General features: G+C 38.5%; 1 non-coding gene across 1 annotated transcript; it reads left to right on the forward strand.

The window, feature by feature from the left end:
* The first annotated feature begins 4,001 nt into the window (after positions 1 to 4,001).
* Trnaa-ugc (transfer RNA alanine (anticodon UGC)) lies at positions 4,002 to 4,074 on the forward strand. Its single transcript has one exon. It is a non-coding gene; the product is annotated as a tRNA-Ala (tRNA).
* Positions 4,075 to 15,865: the final 11,791 nt, after the last annotated feature.

Here is a 15,865-nt window from a genome sequence, read left to right on the forward strand (position 1 = left end):
CACAGAATTTTCTTTTTCCATGGCTGGAAGACCTTTTAACCCTTATGCATATGCAACACTTGCACTCGTTGTAAAGGCAGTTATAGACTGATTTAGTGCAAATTTTCATGGTTTTCTCTTTCAGTTAGGTATTGAATAGTCTCCCAAATTCTACATGATACCTATACGGCCATGCATTCACTGCCCAAACCTGCAAACTTAGCGTAGTTTAGACGAACTCTAAATGCTTTTTCATTTCTCATGCTCTGAAAGAGGGGTCATTCTTGTTCTAAAAGGTGTGCAGAAAATGATACGTTTCTGCACTAGAGCATTTTAAGTTCCAAGTACGACTATATATTCATTTTTTCACGATAAGCAGGGTTTAAATGGATTTGTTATACAATTTCCAATCCGATATTTATCTCCCCATTCCATAAATAACGATACTTTTGCCTAAAATGTTAATTCAAAGTAGCCTCAAGATTTACTATAAAAATGTCTACTTTCTCATGTTTTTAAAAAACACATGTATTTTACTTTCCTCGTATTCGAAATGAAGACTGTTTAACTCTGGTTTCAACCTCGGACAATTGGCGCTCTCACTGCGTTCGAGCGCCAAACTACCTCGGCAGAAATGAGTGCCTTTCATCCCTTAGTTAACAATCTACTATTTACAATCGATCAAAGTATTGACTATTCGACAAGCGACATTGAATAGGCCAGTTCCCACAAACGGAGGGTATCGGCTGCCGACAGGGCGAAATTGGTTTATACCTTTGTCTTATTGCTTTAAACCCAAAAAGAATCACATTCCGCTCGCGGTTCGAGAATCGATAAATATTTAGGGTTCTGAATCCGATTGGCGCTGTTTCGTTACGGGCCGTTGGTTTGGGTAAATGCGATTTCTGTTCTTGTGAGTTAATTTAGATGTAGTTTTAAACCAAGATTTTTTAAATACCTACTCTATATATATTGAATGGGACTTTTGAAATGAAATGAAATTTATTACTGTATGTTGAGAATAGGTTACATATTAAGCTTAAATTAATTGCTAGTCTAGTAGTCTCACCAGACTCTACCTTTTCAGGCGTACAATACATTTCAATATGACACACACAATCACCATTATATAACTAATATAAATAAATCAAATAAAATTAAAATTAAATAAAAGCTCTAAATACTTTATTGTCTTAAGAAGTCAAACACAAACAAACGAGACAATAGGTACAAGTACATAATATAAAAGAAAACACAAAATTTACACATAAAATTACTAACAAAAATATTCATTAAATTAAATTAACATGTCATTTAATATTTTGAAATTATTAAATATAAAAAAAAAATCATTTATACTGTAATAACACCCGGTCCCGTTTTTACCCTTTAGGTACGGAACCTTAAAATCGTATCAAAATAAGATCAAAGCCTTACCAAGTTTTTCATCTGAATCAGGGCCCGATTCGGATTTTGAAATAGACATCTATTAGACATCTTTTAGACATCACCAAGATACGATAACGATATGTTTAAGATCTAACCTGTCAAATTTGACATTTGCGCGATTCTGGAGATACTGCTGAACGATTTCCACAGGATATGACTTAGAGATCCAATTCACATCTAATAGATATCTTACTCTATCTAACGTAAAAGTGACATTGTTGCCCGAATTGCGCTGCAAAAGAGAACTAGTTGATATCTAAACTATAACGTATCTAGAATGGATCTAGTACCTACGTGTCATCTCTTGTGAATATCTTGAAGTTCGAATACGGCAGTCAGGCTTCAGATTTTCAAATAACGTTCTAATCTTGTTTATCTTAATATCGTGGTGCGACGATTTTTTTTGTTGTGGAGTCAAACCAAATTGTATTACCTTTCTTGTCATCAAAAGGGGTTGAGAAGATTATTTTGTAAAATTCGTGTATGCACGTTTTTTAGCAAAGTATATCTTGTAAATTTTATACTGTATCAAATGAATCAAAACATTTGGCCTGAATCCAGCCAACTGTATCGCGATGGTAAAAAGAGTTAAAGAAAGGCTTGGCCGCCGGCATGGCTGTTATAAGCCAAAAAGCTAACATTATGTTGGACAAGCCATACATTTACAGGGAAATTTATAATCCATGGAGTGTATAAAAATAAACTAAATATCATTTTCAAAATAAATTGAATAAAAGGTTGAACAATTTACGGAGCTAAAATAAAAATAAAAATTAATCCTTATTCGTCAGTTAATACCAAAAACGAATTAATAGTTAGTAAATAGTAAATATTCGAATTGAAGGATGACTCACGTTAGACCGGGCCGTGGCCGGGTTGGAGCTTCCGGAGCTTCGTTTTCTATGGAAAGCATCACGTGATCACCTATCAGCCTTCATAGAAAATGACATATCGGACGCCCCGGTCCGGGCACGGCTCGGTCTAGCGTGAGTCATCCTTTACTCTCAATACTGTGATTGGTAAAATTTACTTTACAATAATCCCGGTATTCCAAACCAGTTATTCTACGAATTTGGGACGGAGTTGATAATATTAATAATAAATGCTCATTGACCGGCGATGAAGTCGTCAAGTTTTCATAACGAGTTACCGAAACTGCCACTGCTAAGACGGAAAATACGAAACTCTAATAAAACTTGCTCTGTTCGAAACTCGAAGGAATTTCTATGAAATCGATTTGGTTCCAATTAAAATTAATGTGCTCGCTTTATTTCTTTACGAACTCATTGATAAGTGCTTGTAATTTCTATTGGGTTAGTTTGGTTTTAGCTGGTTTATTGACCGTTAATATAAAATGTCACTCCGTTTCCAACCACAAGCAGCAATTGCACGTTCTAAAACATGTTAAATTGAACCATAGTGACAAGGTTAAACGGTTCGATTTGATGTATGTTTGCATCGGAAGATACGGAAGTGTTGCTAAGCGGTCGCGTCAAATTCTAACCCAGTACTTCTAGTACTAGGTTCGAATTCGGCCACCGCCATGAGGTCTTGGTCACTTTTTTTACCCAAGTTTCGACCTAAGTTCACTGCATGATCTCACTTTTGTACTATATGCCTAAAGTAACATATTAACAGTAACTATACTTTACTGACTTACTGTCTGACATAAATATGCGACGCACGAAATTGTATAAATAGCATGTAAGCAATAATAGCCTATAAATAAGTTATGTTAAGATTTACTTGCGCTGGGATAAATTAACCACGGTATGGGTGCCGCAAGACGGGCGAGGATCTGGTAGGCCTAGATGGAGATGGCGGGATGACATGGACGCATTTCTTAACGACTGGCCGGAGATTGCTCAAAACCGAGACGAATGGAAATCAAGGGGGGAGGCCTTTGGCCAGCATTGGGACACCAAGGCTTATAATTGAATGCCGAGAATATAATAAAATAAAAATCGGAGATGGCGGGACGAGCTTGACGCTTTTGACAGAGGCTGGTGGGAGACTTCTGAGGATAGGGATACGTGGAAGAATAAGAGGGAGGCCTTTGCCCAACGGTGGGACAATATGGGCTCATAATAATAATAATAGAAAATCGGTAATGTTTCGTTTCACCTAATCTCTCCATGAGACCCTCCAACTATCTACTCATATGACTTTTTTTGGCCAATTATTCTGAGTAAGGGCAAATAGTAATAGAAATTTCTATAAAAATAAGACCAATATACGCTACGATAAATACAACAGTAACGAGGGTTTTCTTTGCAACTTTTTAGCTTAAAAATATAATTTATTTGTAAGAGTAGGTACTTACATTAAAAGATGAAAACATCATTTCTATAAGTAATATGAAATTCAAAAATACTTTAATAAGAATTCCGAGAAATAAAATACCCACTAGAGTGAATTGCTTGCGAGATAAAGCAACCTCGCGAGTCAAGCCGGTGGACTGAGGTTGTATTCGGAATTATCTTTTCGTATCTAGTGACATCTATAAGCATCATAAAATTATGCCTCCTACCTAAGGCTTATGTGTGATGGAAATATTCGCTGTATTGTGTACGGTCTTGGTAGCTCAGATGGCAGAGCACTGGGCTTGCGATCCAGTGATCGTGGGTTCAAGTCCCACCCAAGGCAGTAAATTTTCCACTTTTAATTTGTTTCTAAGCTTAATAGCATTGTTCGCAGACGTTTCTGCTTGATACGAAATTAATTTGATTATCTACAGCCTACATAGCGACATTTGAAAATAAATATTTTTAAGTTATACAATCTAATAGAATAATAATTCCGGCCAAGTATGTGTCGGACCGCGTATAATGAAGGGTACCGTAACTTCATACAATACAAAAAGCCATTCAATTAAATGAGCGTATCTTTGCGGCACTTTGGCCATCACTATCCATTTGATGCTGACTGTTGGTAAGTATATCAATTTTTAGGGCGTCCACGAGCTAGCGCAGGTGCAAGGAGCGGGTGAGCAGTTTAACGAAAAATAATACGAGCAACGCTAACTGAGGGCCTACCGCAAACCACGTTCGACGTGTTGCCTCCCTGTCACACTTACGTACGAATTTACAAGTGCGACAGAGAGGCAACACGTCTTACGTGGTTCGCGGTATTAGGGCCTCTGACGCGGACGCGTGCGACGGATTTTACCTACAATGGCACCAACGTGCGTGCGCCCGCTTTGCGCACCCGTGTCAGCTAGTGGACGCCCTTACTGTCACCATGGTATCACCAGCTTTGTCATAAACCTATATTCTGTATCTTTAGGTATTTAAATAAAAATAAACAAACTGTACCCTCAAATGGCTCCTTAAGCCAGTTGAGGGTAGATGAAAACATTACATGATCAAATAATGTAGGTTAAAGTCAGGTCGTTCAGTGACAGATCCAGGCGGTTTTGTATTTGGTTGGTTAACCAATAAATGTTATTACTACCCGAAAATTTACAATTTGTTTGTTTAGTTTTATTTAAGAAGGTAAGTACCTAAAGATACAGACTATAATTAGCGATATTTTTTTTTTTTCATTTATTTATTAACAAAAAATATTTACATACATTCAAAGAATTATGACAGCGAACAAAGCCCCCTGAGGCTTAACTGCCGCTGTAATCGCTCTTATTTACTCTTAATATTATATTAAGCTATGGAGTATTTCATTTCACGAAGTCGGCAATCATGTTTCTTATTGTGAGGTGTTAGAGTCTAGATTCCGCAAGTGCCCTGTCTTCGTGATATGAGATATTCCTGTAAGTGTGACGTTTACATATAATTTACTTAACTAAGATATAGGGCTTTCAATATTTGTTTACACTTGTGTGTATATCTCCAGCTTTCCCGGGAACTTGTCGAATAGTGCCCTGGTTAGGGCATGCTTAATGTCAGTAGGAATAAGTTTTATTATCCGCGACGTGCTCGCGGGGAGTAAACAACCCCTTGATGTATTATTTTTATTTCAAGTGGGTTGGGATCAAATCGGAAATGGGGGAAGATCGGATGAAAAACAGCCGATGGGAGGAAATGAATGTGTTTGGAGAATTATTTCGAACAATGTATTACCTATACATATACAATTATCTAGAAGACCGAGCTTTCCTCGGAAAAAATATAAAAACTCAAAAATGCGCGTTTTCCCAGAGATAAGACCTAGCTAGATCGATTTATCACCCCGAAAACCCCCATATAGCAAATTTAATCGAAATCGTTACATCCGTTTCCGAAATCTCCGAAATATGTATATGAATGAATGAATAATATTTATTTCAGGACTAGTCCCATATTATGTTAGTAACAAGTTTATACTACTTAAATTTAGTGTTAGTGCAAAACAACATAAATAAAATTTAACAAATGAAAAAAAAAAAAAAAAAAAAAAAAAAATATAACCTACCTACGTGGAGCGCGATACATGGAGCTGTGTCCATCTCCGCATCAGCGCGGAATCCCAGCGGTCCGCGAACGCGCTCAGGAGCCCGTTGGTGCTGCAGCGAACTCGGGCTAGCAGGGAGGCGCACCGCTTGCGCATTATGGCAGCAAAATCGTCGGTCCGCGCCTCCGCAAACATGCCCGACGCACTACAGTGCCGCGGCAACCCCAACAGAACCCTAAACGCGTTGTTATATTGGACTCGCAAGTCGCTATATGCCCGCTGCGTAAAGTTGACCCACAGACCGCATGTATAAAAAGATTGGCAATATGCCTTGAACAAGGTAATTTTAAATGTAACAGGCTGTGAGCATCTTGCGAACCTGCGAGCCAACATATTACAACGGACAGACAGCGACCTGCGCTCCCTCTCCACGTCACAATTATCTTTTAAGTCCTCCGTGACCCAGTGACCCAAATACTTCACCTTTTGCACCCTGTTCAGAGGTGTGCCACTGAGCGAGATACCAGGAGCGTCCGTATAGGTCTTTGACCCTGCCTTAAAAATAATCGTCTCGCTCTTTTTGGCATTATATTTGAGTCCATGGGTCACAGCGTACGACTCACACATTGCGACCAGTTTTCGTAACGCGCCAATCGATGGACTCAGCAGCACCATATCGTCTGCGTAACTAATGTTATTCACACAGATATCGCCAACGTGACATCCGATATTAGTGCTGCTGAGCTCAACGATTAGCCGGTTCATATAAAGATTGAAGAGCCGGGGCGAGCTTAGCCCCCCCTGCCTCACCCCGCACTCCAACCCATATTCATCTGAATATGACCCACCCCATCTTACTCTGTTCTTTTGATTGCCGTACCAGTAGCGAAGCATCAAGACGACCTCTGGCGGTAGTGTGGTTTCATGCTGCAACTTGTTCCACAGCGCATTATAGTCTACTAGATCAAATGCCTTTGACAAGTCCAAAAAACAGGCAAAAACAGGTGTATTTTTATCAGTGTAGTACTGAACAGTTTGCTTGAGACACAATATTGCACTCTCCGTGGACAACCCCGGCCTAAAACCAAATTGTGAGTCGTGCAAGTTTAGGTGCTTAGCGAGTTGTTTATCAAGCAAACTGTCCAGAACCTTGGCCAGAATAGTAGCTAGCGAAATCGGCCTGTAATTGGACATGTCAGAGGCATCTCCAGTCCTATTCTTCACTATTGGTACGACTACCGTGTACATTAGTTCATTGGGAAGGTAAGAGTGGGCAATGCACAAATTAAAAAACAAAGCAAGTACTCTGGGTAGGTGGGGACCTGCATACTTTAGATGTTCGACGCTGAGGCCGTCGAACCCCGGAGATTTTCCTCTAACCATATTATTTATCACCGTGGCAACTTCCTTTGTTGAAAATTTTACAGCGAGATTCGTGGTGTCGACGGCCTCAGAATCACCCACCGCCGACCGCTCAGAGAGCGGCGTATGCACCCTAAAACTTTCTTTAAAAGCATTAGCTATATCCGCAGGATCATGCAGACCAGAAACGCTCGCAGGAAGGCTCGACTTAGGATTTAGGCTTTTTGTTCGCTTCCAAAATTCACCAAAACGTTTTTTAGAGTGACTCCTAGCTATCATATCCATTTTTATTTGTTGCTGATTATTCTGACAATATTTCAGTTTCAACTTAAACAATCGCCTTGATTCTCGCATGCTATTGTACACATCGCCATGCAAAGGTTTACCACACGTTAACCACATCTGGTAACGCAATCTCGCCTCCCTGTGCGCGTCGCTGACATGCAGGTTCCAACCTGGCATTGAGCGTTTTTTAAGCCGATTTGTACCTTTATGAGAAAACTCGACGCCCTGTTTAAGAGTACTTACTATATTATGATGCAGTGTATCCAATAACGATACGTGACCAGCATTCGTACACAAATTATTTGAGCATTGGTATAACTCTTCTGGCATAACCACAAGTCTTAACCTATTATTACAAAAATCATTATATTTCTCAATCTGCTCACTGTCCCTCTCCCCCCATATTACTTTATTACAGGGGTAGTTGGGCAGATCTCTAACATGTCTAATTATATCTATGTCACATTCTATTAACATAGGATAGTGATCTGATGTGTACACGTCATATAAAACGGAAACCTTTACTACAAAACGGCGCGCCGAGTTGGTCACCACACAGTGGTCCAACCATCTCAAGGCCTCGTTAGCACTGCTAAGAAAAGTGTGCGTACTGCGCGGCAAGTATTCAAGGTCAATGCACGACCACGATTGTTCGTTACAAAAAGTCATTAGTTCGTTACAAAATCTCTCACCTGGGTGCGCATTAAAGTCTCCCAGCATGATCACGGCCTCGACGTCGTGCGTTTCAATTATTGCTACCATCTCACTTAAGCACTGTGTATATTCTACGAGATTATCAGCGGAATCAGTTGGCATATACACCGACAACACCAGTATAGTGCGACTTGTAAACTCAATTTTTATTGCTACTAACCGATCACTACTACACGATACCACTGACACATTCGGGAACGCCGCCTTTCTCCACAGCAACGCCACTCCGCCGTACGGTCGTCCTCTGATAACGCCCACCGACGTATCGATAGCAGACTTACCGGTATAGGCAAACTCGCTGTCTATAGTGCCAAGATGAGGCACATCATGAGGCCAGAGCCATGTTTCCTGCAGAGCGACTACATCCGCAATGCGACACAGTCGTTTGACACTTTCACTCGATGTTATAACATTCTTACAGTTAAAAGAAGCGAATACCACCTTATTCGTTGTATTTTCCATTCGTAACTACTTTACTCCCTTCCTGTCGCCCTTGCTTAAACTGCACGAAACGCCTAAATGATATTGAATCCGGCCATAAGTTATCGTCCAAAAATAATGCCAACTTGTTGAAAGGCACACTCAACTTAAAAGCGTTATGACGTTTCTCCCATTTCATCATAATTTTCTCCAGCTGAACATGAACTTGAGTTTTGGAAAATATGTACTCAACGATATCCTTTTCCTCAACCTCCTTGTGTACATTCGAAATTAAAAGTGGTACACTTGTCACTGCAGCTCGAAATTTTGACTGACTAATATTTTGTGCCGTGCCTAATTTACCAATAAAACGATTTTTTAACCGATTTCTTTGTACTACTATCCAATCGTTTTCCGGTTTATTTGTTTTCCAAACACCTTCTTTTTTAGCCATCTCCACATATGATTTATTCGTATGTGAATCTGAAATGAGAATGTCTTTGTTTACATTCCGATCCTCCGATAACTTGGTACGCGGGCGTTTTTTCTGTCGCCGTCTCTTGGTACGGGGACGGGTCGTTGTATTCGAAGTCAGCTGTTCGTTATCACTAGTAGCGGCCGCCATCTCGCTTTCGTCCCCACTCCCCCCCGCCTCACTAGCCATCGCCGTTTCAATATGTTGCGTCGAATCATGCGCTGGCGGCGACCCACGACTACCCTCATTATTTTTACAAACGTCTGCCTGTACTTGTGACCGTTGCAAACATGACTCATCAGCTGTTGTTATTGTCCGAGTGTTATGGTCTGTTAGAGTTACTAAGCCCATAGGACCACTATCATTGTTAAAACTATTGTGCGATAATATATAGTATATATATAAATAAATAAATAAACAAGAATTACTCGTTTAAAAAAGGTATTAAGTAGATAGAAGAGATAGATAAATAATGTATAGGTGAATTAAAATTTAAGTAAAAAAACGACCAATCGTACATAATACAATATAATTAAGAACGGTATGAATTGGGTTTGCGTGATAATTATACAGGATGGAATAGTTAAGAGCCAACAGGAGTGGTCATTCCTCCATACAAACGTAGTCCTCGTTTTCCTCCATGGTTTTTGAAGCTAGAGCAATGTTTTTTTCAACACAGATTAATATTGTCAATATCTGTGTCGGACCGTTTTGCTTTTTTTGATATTTTTGTTTTTTAAGGCGCTAGAGCCCTTCAAAAACGGCCAAAATGGCCTAATAGACTATGCCGCAATGAGAGGCGTGGTATTCAAAACTGATATCAATTAGCCAAAAAAGCAAAACGGTCCGACACAGATAATTTCATAATCATTTAGATTTCCAAATTTGGTTACGATTGGTTAAGTTTTGGGGACATTTAATGTCGATAATCTAGTGATGTAAGAAGTTATCGATAAACCGTCTTGTGTGAAAATATCTAGATCCTAAGATACAAGGGGTTTTGGGTTGAGAGTAGGGAACACATTTTTGTAGTTATGATATACAATCTATTATGAACTTTTTGATTCTAATATTTCAAATTAGAAATCAAAATCAAAAATATTTTATTGCATGGTTAAAATGGGTTAACAAAATTTTTAGGTACCTACAGGCACGCTTCGTAATTGTCGAGCAATTTAGGGTCCTAGCTGAATTGGTTGTTCCATACTTACTCGTGCTCTATGGAATGTTCAATTTAGCTAGAACCCTAAATGGCTCAACAATCACGGAGCGTGACAGTACAAATGATTCATGTTCTGTATATCCTGCCCTACAATGGCGTTAATATTTGGTTGTCATGTCTATACTTCGTTTTTAAGCATTATTGAAAAAAAAAAATAGTAAATACTAATATTAACCACTAAGTACATAACTATTACAAAAAAAGCTAAATAATTATACGATTGCATGCTTAAAAAAGACACGTCATGACGTCACCTTCACTCTAATGCTAAACAAACGAAGAATAAGAACTAACAGCGATAAGACCGCCTGTTGCTACCTTTATCTACATTGTAAATCGGTTTTAGGGTTCCGTACCCAAAGGGTAAAACACGGGACCCTATTACTAAGATTCCGCTGTCCGTCCGTCCGTCTGTCACCAGGCTGTATCTCACGAACCGTGATTTATTTCTGTTGCCGCTATAACAACAAATACTAAAAACAGGATAAAATAAAAATTTTAGTGGGGCCTCCCATACAACAAACGTGATTTTTGACCGAAGTTAAGCAACGTCGGGCGGGGTCAGTACTTGGATGGGTGACCGTTTTTATAAATAATGGTACGGAACCCTTCGTGTGCGAGTCCGACTTGCACTTCGCCGGTTTTTTTTAAATTTGTTTTTATGTTTGTGGTGTAATAAAGAATATTTTAGAGTCAGACCAAGAAAAGTCTACAGCAATTTTGATAGCACACGCAGTGCAAGTGTTATTTATATGTCATAATTTCATAGAAGCGACGTTTGAAATAATACTTGCACTGCGTGTTCTATCAAAATCGCTATAGATTTTTCTTGGCCTAACTCTACTAATAAATTACAAAGTAAGGCCTAAATTATAAAATAAGGCCCATCAATGTTTTTTTTTTGTGTTTATTAAACTTGATATTTTGTCTATAGTATTAGCGGACATGGCCTCAAAATTTAAACCCGCTTAAGAATCGGGCCTTATTTCGTGCATTATATACAATACTACCCATTTTTGTGTAGTCATTATTTATACTATAGAAGCATTGTTTGAGTAGCCAATTATTTAAACAGTATTTTTTTAAAGGGCAACGGTGGCAATATTTTAAGGTCTGGATAATAAGATACAGATCTTAATAAGGATATCAATGTAAGTGAATGTTACCATGACTACCAAACAAACAAATGTGATAGAATTTGCCAGCTGGCATTGTAACATTCAGACAGTTACCTATGTACCTAATCTGAAATATGAATAAATTAGTAATATTTTAAACAGGAAAGTAAACCGAATTTTGGCCTTTTGCTGGACACAATCACAATAGTAATTTGTTTTACAAGAGGGCAAAGTTTATCGCCACCGGTTGATGCATTTGCAGCACCAATGGTAGAAAATGCAAGCTCATCATCAACTGCATAATCGACGTTTGATATGACTATTGAATCCGAGCTTTTTGATCATGAATCATGATAAAACAAAATTTTAGAAGGTCGCAGAATAGTGGATTTAAAATATTTATTTTCTGTGATCTCAAATATCAGGCACGATCATACAAATTGTACATTTGCTGATCTTGCCTTTGTCATTGAAAGACGTAAGGGTTTACACAGAGAATATATATTTAAGTGTAATATGTGCAAAAACGATACACTCTGAAGACCCAAAAAGAAAATGTTAGTAAATACTGCTCCTCCCCATGGTTACTTGGTTCCTTATTCAACCTACCTGAAATTAAACGAGTAGGTTAGTAAATTATATCATTTTACATTATAAAGTTAAATGTTTAGGTATCTCAATCACTTACTCACTGGTGGACATGGACGCAAAATTTTTGCCCATCTACTTATACTATCTTATAAAAAATGAAATTTTGAAAGTTAGCACGCTTAAAGTTCGTTTTTAGGGTTCCGTACCTCAAAAGGAAAAAACGGAACCCTTATAGGATCACTCGTGCGTCTGTCTGTCTGTCCGTCTGTCACAGCCTATTTTCTCGGAAACTACTGGACCAATTAAGTTGAAATTTGGTACACATATGTAAATTAGTGACCTAAAGATGGAAATGTTTTTTTTATAATTTTAAAATACATAGGTTCGAAGTTATTTAAGAAAACAGCCAAAAAATTACCATTCACCCCCTTTTATCTCCGAAACTACTGGGTCTAAAATATTGAAAAATACACAAAGGGGCTGTCCATAAATTACGTCATCGATTTTTGACGATTTTGGACCCCCCCCCCCTCCTACAATCATCCAAAAATCATGCTTCAAATGACCTCATTTCCTCCTACTTCATGCTACCGTCATCCGATGTCCAGACCCCCCCCCCCCCCTAATTTGAAATGACGTAATTTATGAATAGCCCCAAAATAGTTCTTTACCTATAGACGACAGGAAAACCTATTAGAAATGTGCAGTCAAGCGTGAGTCGGACTTATGTACGGAACCCTAGTTTTTGCATTAAGGTAACAGATTTTGACATGTCTTATTAAAAATTACCATTGAAAAATAAGTCATAGCAAATATGTTAGAATTATAAATTATATTAATTAATCATATTAATGAGCAAGAACACCCTAAACCGGCGAGCGTGTATGAGGAATGTTATGAATGTGAAGGAAGCGAAAGTGGTATGTCAGGATCGTAGCAAGTGGAAATCCGTGGTCTCTGCCTACCCCTCCGGGAAATAGGCGTGATTGTATGTATGTATGTATGTATGTATTAATCATATACTTTTGTATATTCTTTTGCTTTCATAAGTAATATAAACTAATTTTTGAAAGCGTTTTTCAATAATTATTAATAAAAAGACACGTCATGATTGTTTACCTTCTTTCTAATGCTAAAAAATAACGAACTATAATAACCGGGCCTTATTTGGTACAGAACCTTGATTTGATAGGTACATCGGATATTCTGGGCCCCTGAGTTTGTTACGTAAAGGACAAAATGGTGACATGTGGTTAGAGCTGATACTGTTAAACTAGTGGTTCTGTGCGCTAAGTATAAAAAATAAGCTTCAGCGAACTCATTAAGCCTAGAAAAAACCCTACACCCTACTGCCACTTAAGTCAGTCTTGAGTCTTTGAATCAATTTCCGTAGTAGTACTAGTACTACTAAGGTACTAGGAGGTAATAAGGCCTATAGTAGGTATAATAAGGCCTACCTGAAAAATAATGTTCTTACAACAGTGTAACCGTGTTAGTTATTTGAGTAACATATATGTAAAGTGATACAATTAAAAGCTAACAGCAAACCAGTACATAAATTATATCTTATGTACTTCTTATGAATTACACTCTTATAAAGGTTTCGGCTAATTACGCTTAATTACTTGAATAAAGGTAGATGAATTGCGTGCGGTCCAATAGGTAACCACAACTCACGGAGTCCAAAACAATAAGCTGATCAGCAAAGTCAAGTAAACAAAGCTAAGTCACAGTAGTAGAAAGATTATCGAGTTCCGTAAACGTAAGCCGGGTCAAAAAATTCAATCGCAACACAGTAAGTAATAAGTGAACGCCTCGTGGCAGTAACGCACGAAAAATAACATTGCAAATTGTCGGCAATGAGGCGCGCGCGGGTGCAAGCGTACGCATCTGTGTGCGTGCATTACACACACAAATACAGTCTCTCACGCCCCGTCAGAGCGACGGGTATATTCAGCTTGAAATCTCAAAATTGACTTTTAGCTCAGCTCCCGTTTCGTCTTAAATCGTCAGTGCAGCTACAAGATAGGTAAGTACCGTGCTGCTATGCGAAAAACTTATGTTCCATTTCTAACAAGTGTCCTTGTTAGAAATGGAACATTAGTAAATAGTTAACAGATAGGTAAGGCCTTTTTACACACCGGGCCTCTCACCTACCATAGATAATATATAGTAATAAGATTATAGATATAAGATACAGTTTAAGGAAAAACCACTGATTAAACAACAACAGCCGACAACAGACGGTCTTATCGCTAAAGGGCAATTTCTTCCACACAACCTTCGGGTAGCAAAAAAAAACAGAATTTTGCGCGAGTTTCGATAGGTATTGTTAATTACAATAAAGTAGGTAGGTACATAAATTCATTGATACTGTAAACGGTAACCGAAGACAATATGAAATATATAGGCTAGTTAAGTTAGGTATCTTTAGGAAACCAGGTATTATAAAAGTACAAAACCTAGAGTTAGCAATACATAAATACTAGCTCTTACCTCTGTTCTCTGTGGACTTGACAAAGGCCGTCGCCTTAAGCCTGATACAACCCTCTTTGTGCGTTTATTTTCAATTTTCAATAGATATTACACAGGGTGACATTGTTGTTGGGATCATAACCAATTAAATTGATAACGGACAAGATGATACAGTAGCAATTACAAAAATACTTTGAAAAATGTATGTACCTACATCGTTGAATAAACACAACATTAAAATATAATTATGATAAACTGATACTGAATTACACCTATGACATGTAAAATTTGTAATTTTATGAATAAAGGAATTATGAATATGGGAAGAGGATCATAACCAAACTGCCCACGCCCAACAGCAAAAGCAAAAATATGTCTACAGTAGGTACCTACTTAATAGATATCGCGTCCCTTAACACATTAATTGCCACTAAGTGCTACGGGTTACGCTCGTAGCGCGTAGTCACGGTTTTGCCGTATGTAGCGCGTAGTCGCTACGAACAGTGTACCCGACAGTCGGGTTCTTGGCCCTGAATGTGTTAAACGAACTAAGTAAAACGCCATGACACAGAGGCGTTATAAAAACCACTTACCAAGCAATAGCAAGTCAAAGTCTCAATGTCTCTTGGACCCGTTATATAGGTAAATGCGCTTTTCAATCACGAATATAGTCTGGCAAACACAACTTTGTCAGTCAGTAAGAACCAGGAAAATTATACCTGTGTATCCCTTTCTTTCCTTTTGGGTGCTAGTACCAGCGTAAGACAAATACAGTTTGATTCTTTCTGTCTATGTTTGTAATGAGACGGTCCTGGGTAGAGATGCAACGGATAGTTGTTTGGCTGGATACCGGATATTCGGTATCCGGCCGCCGAATATTCGGCCGGCGGAACTATACCTACATTTCGGTTTTTCAGGTGCGTATTATCACAGACTACATATATACAGACGCCGCCATCCCATACATTAAAAATGCGACCGCCTAAAAGCGCATCGTTACCAGATGGCGTCACTGAAAATGCGCTATTGCCTATCATGGACACGAGATGGCGCTGTGTCACATCCAAATCATAGAACTCCTAACGACATCTATACATCTTCATTGAAAGTTAGTAGACATATGCCGTTGCCAACGATTAGGAATAATCAACAGATGGCGATTATAGTGAATTTAATAAATCATGAATCTAGTTTAAAACTGGATCAGGCATGAGGGGTGGAAGGAAATGACCGAACAGGATAGTCTTATGAATCTTTCAGTAGGAGTAAAGAGAGTTAGGGCACTTAAGGAGTACAGGGAGGGAAGGGAGAGGCAGGGTACAGAGAAATAGCGTAGCCAAACGGTATAACCATAAAATAATTTCGGGAAACGATACTGTGGTGATGATA

The sequence above is a fragment of the Cydia splendana genome, chromosome 13 (assembly GCF_910591565.1).
Source record: "Cydia splendana chromosome 13, ilCydSple1.2, whole genome shotgun sequence".
NCBI lineage: Eukaryota > Metazoa > Arthropoda > Insecta > Lepidoptera > Tortricidae > Cydia > Cydia splendana.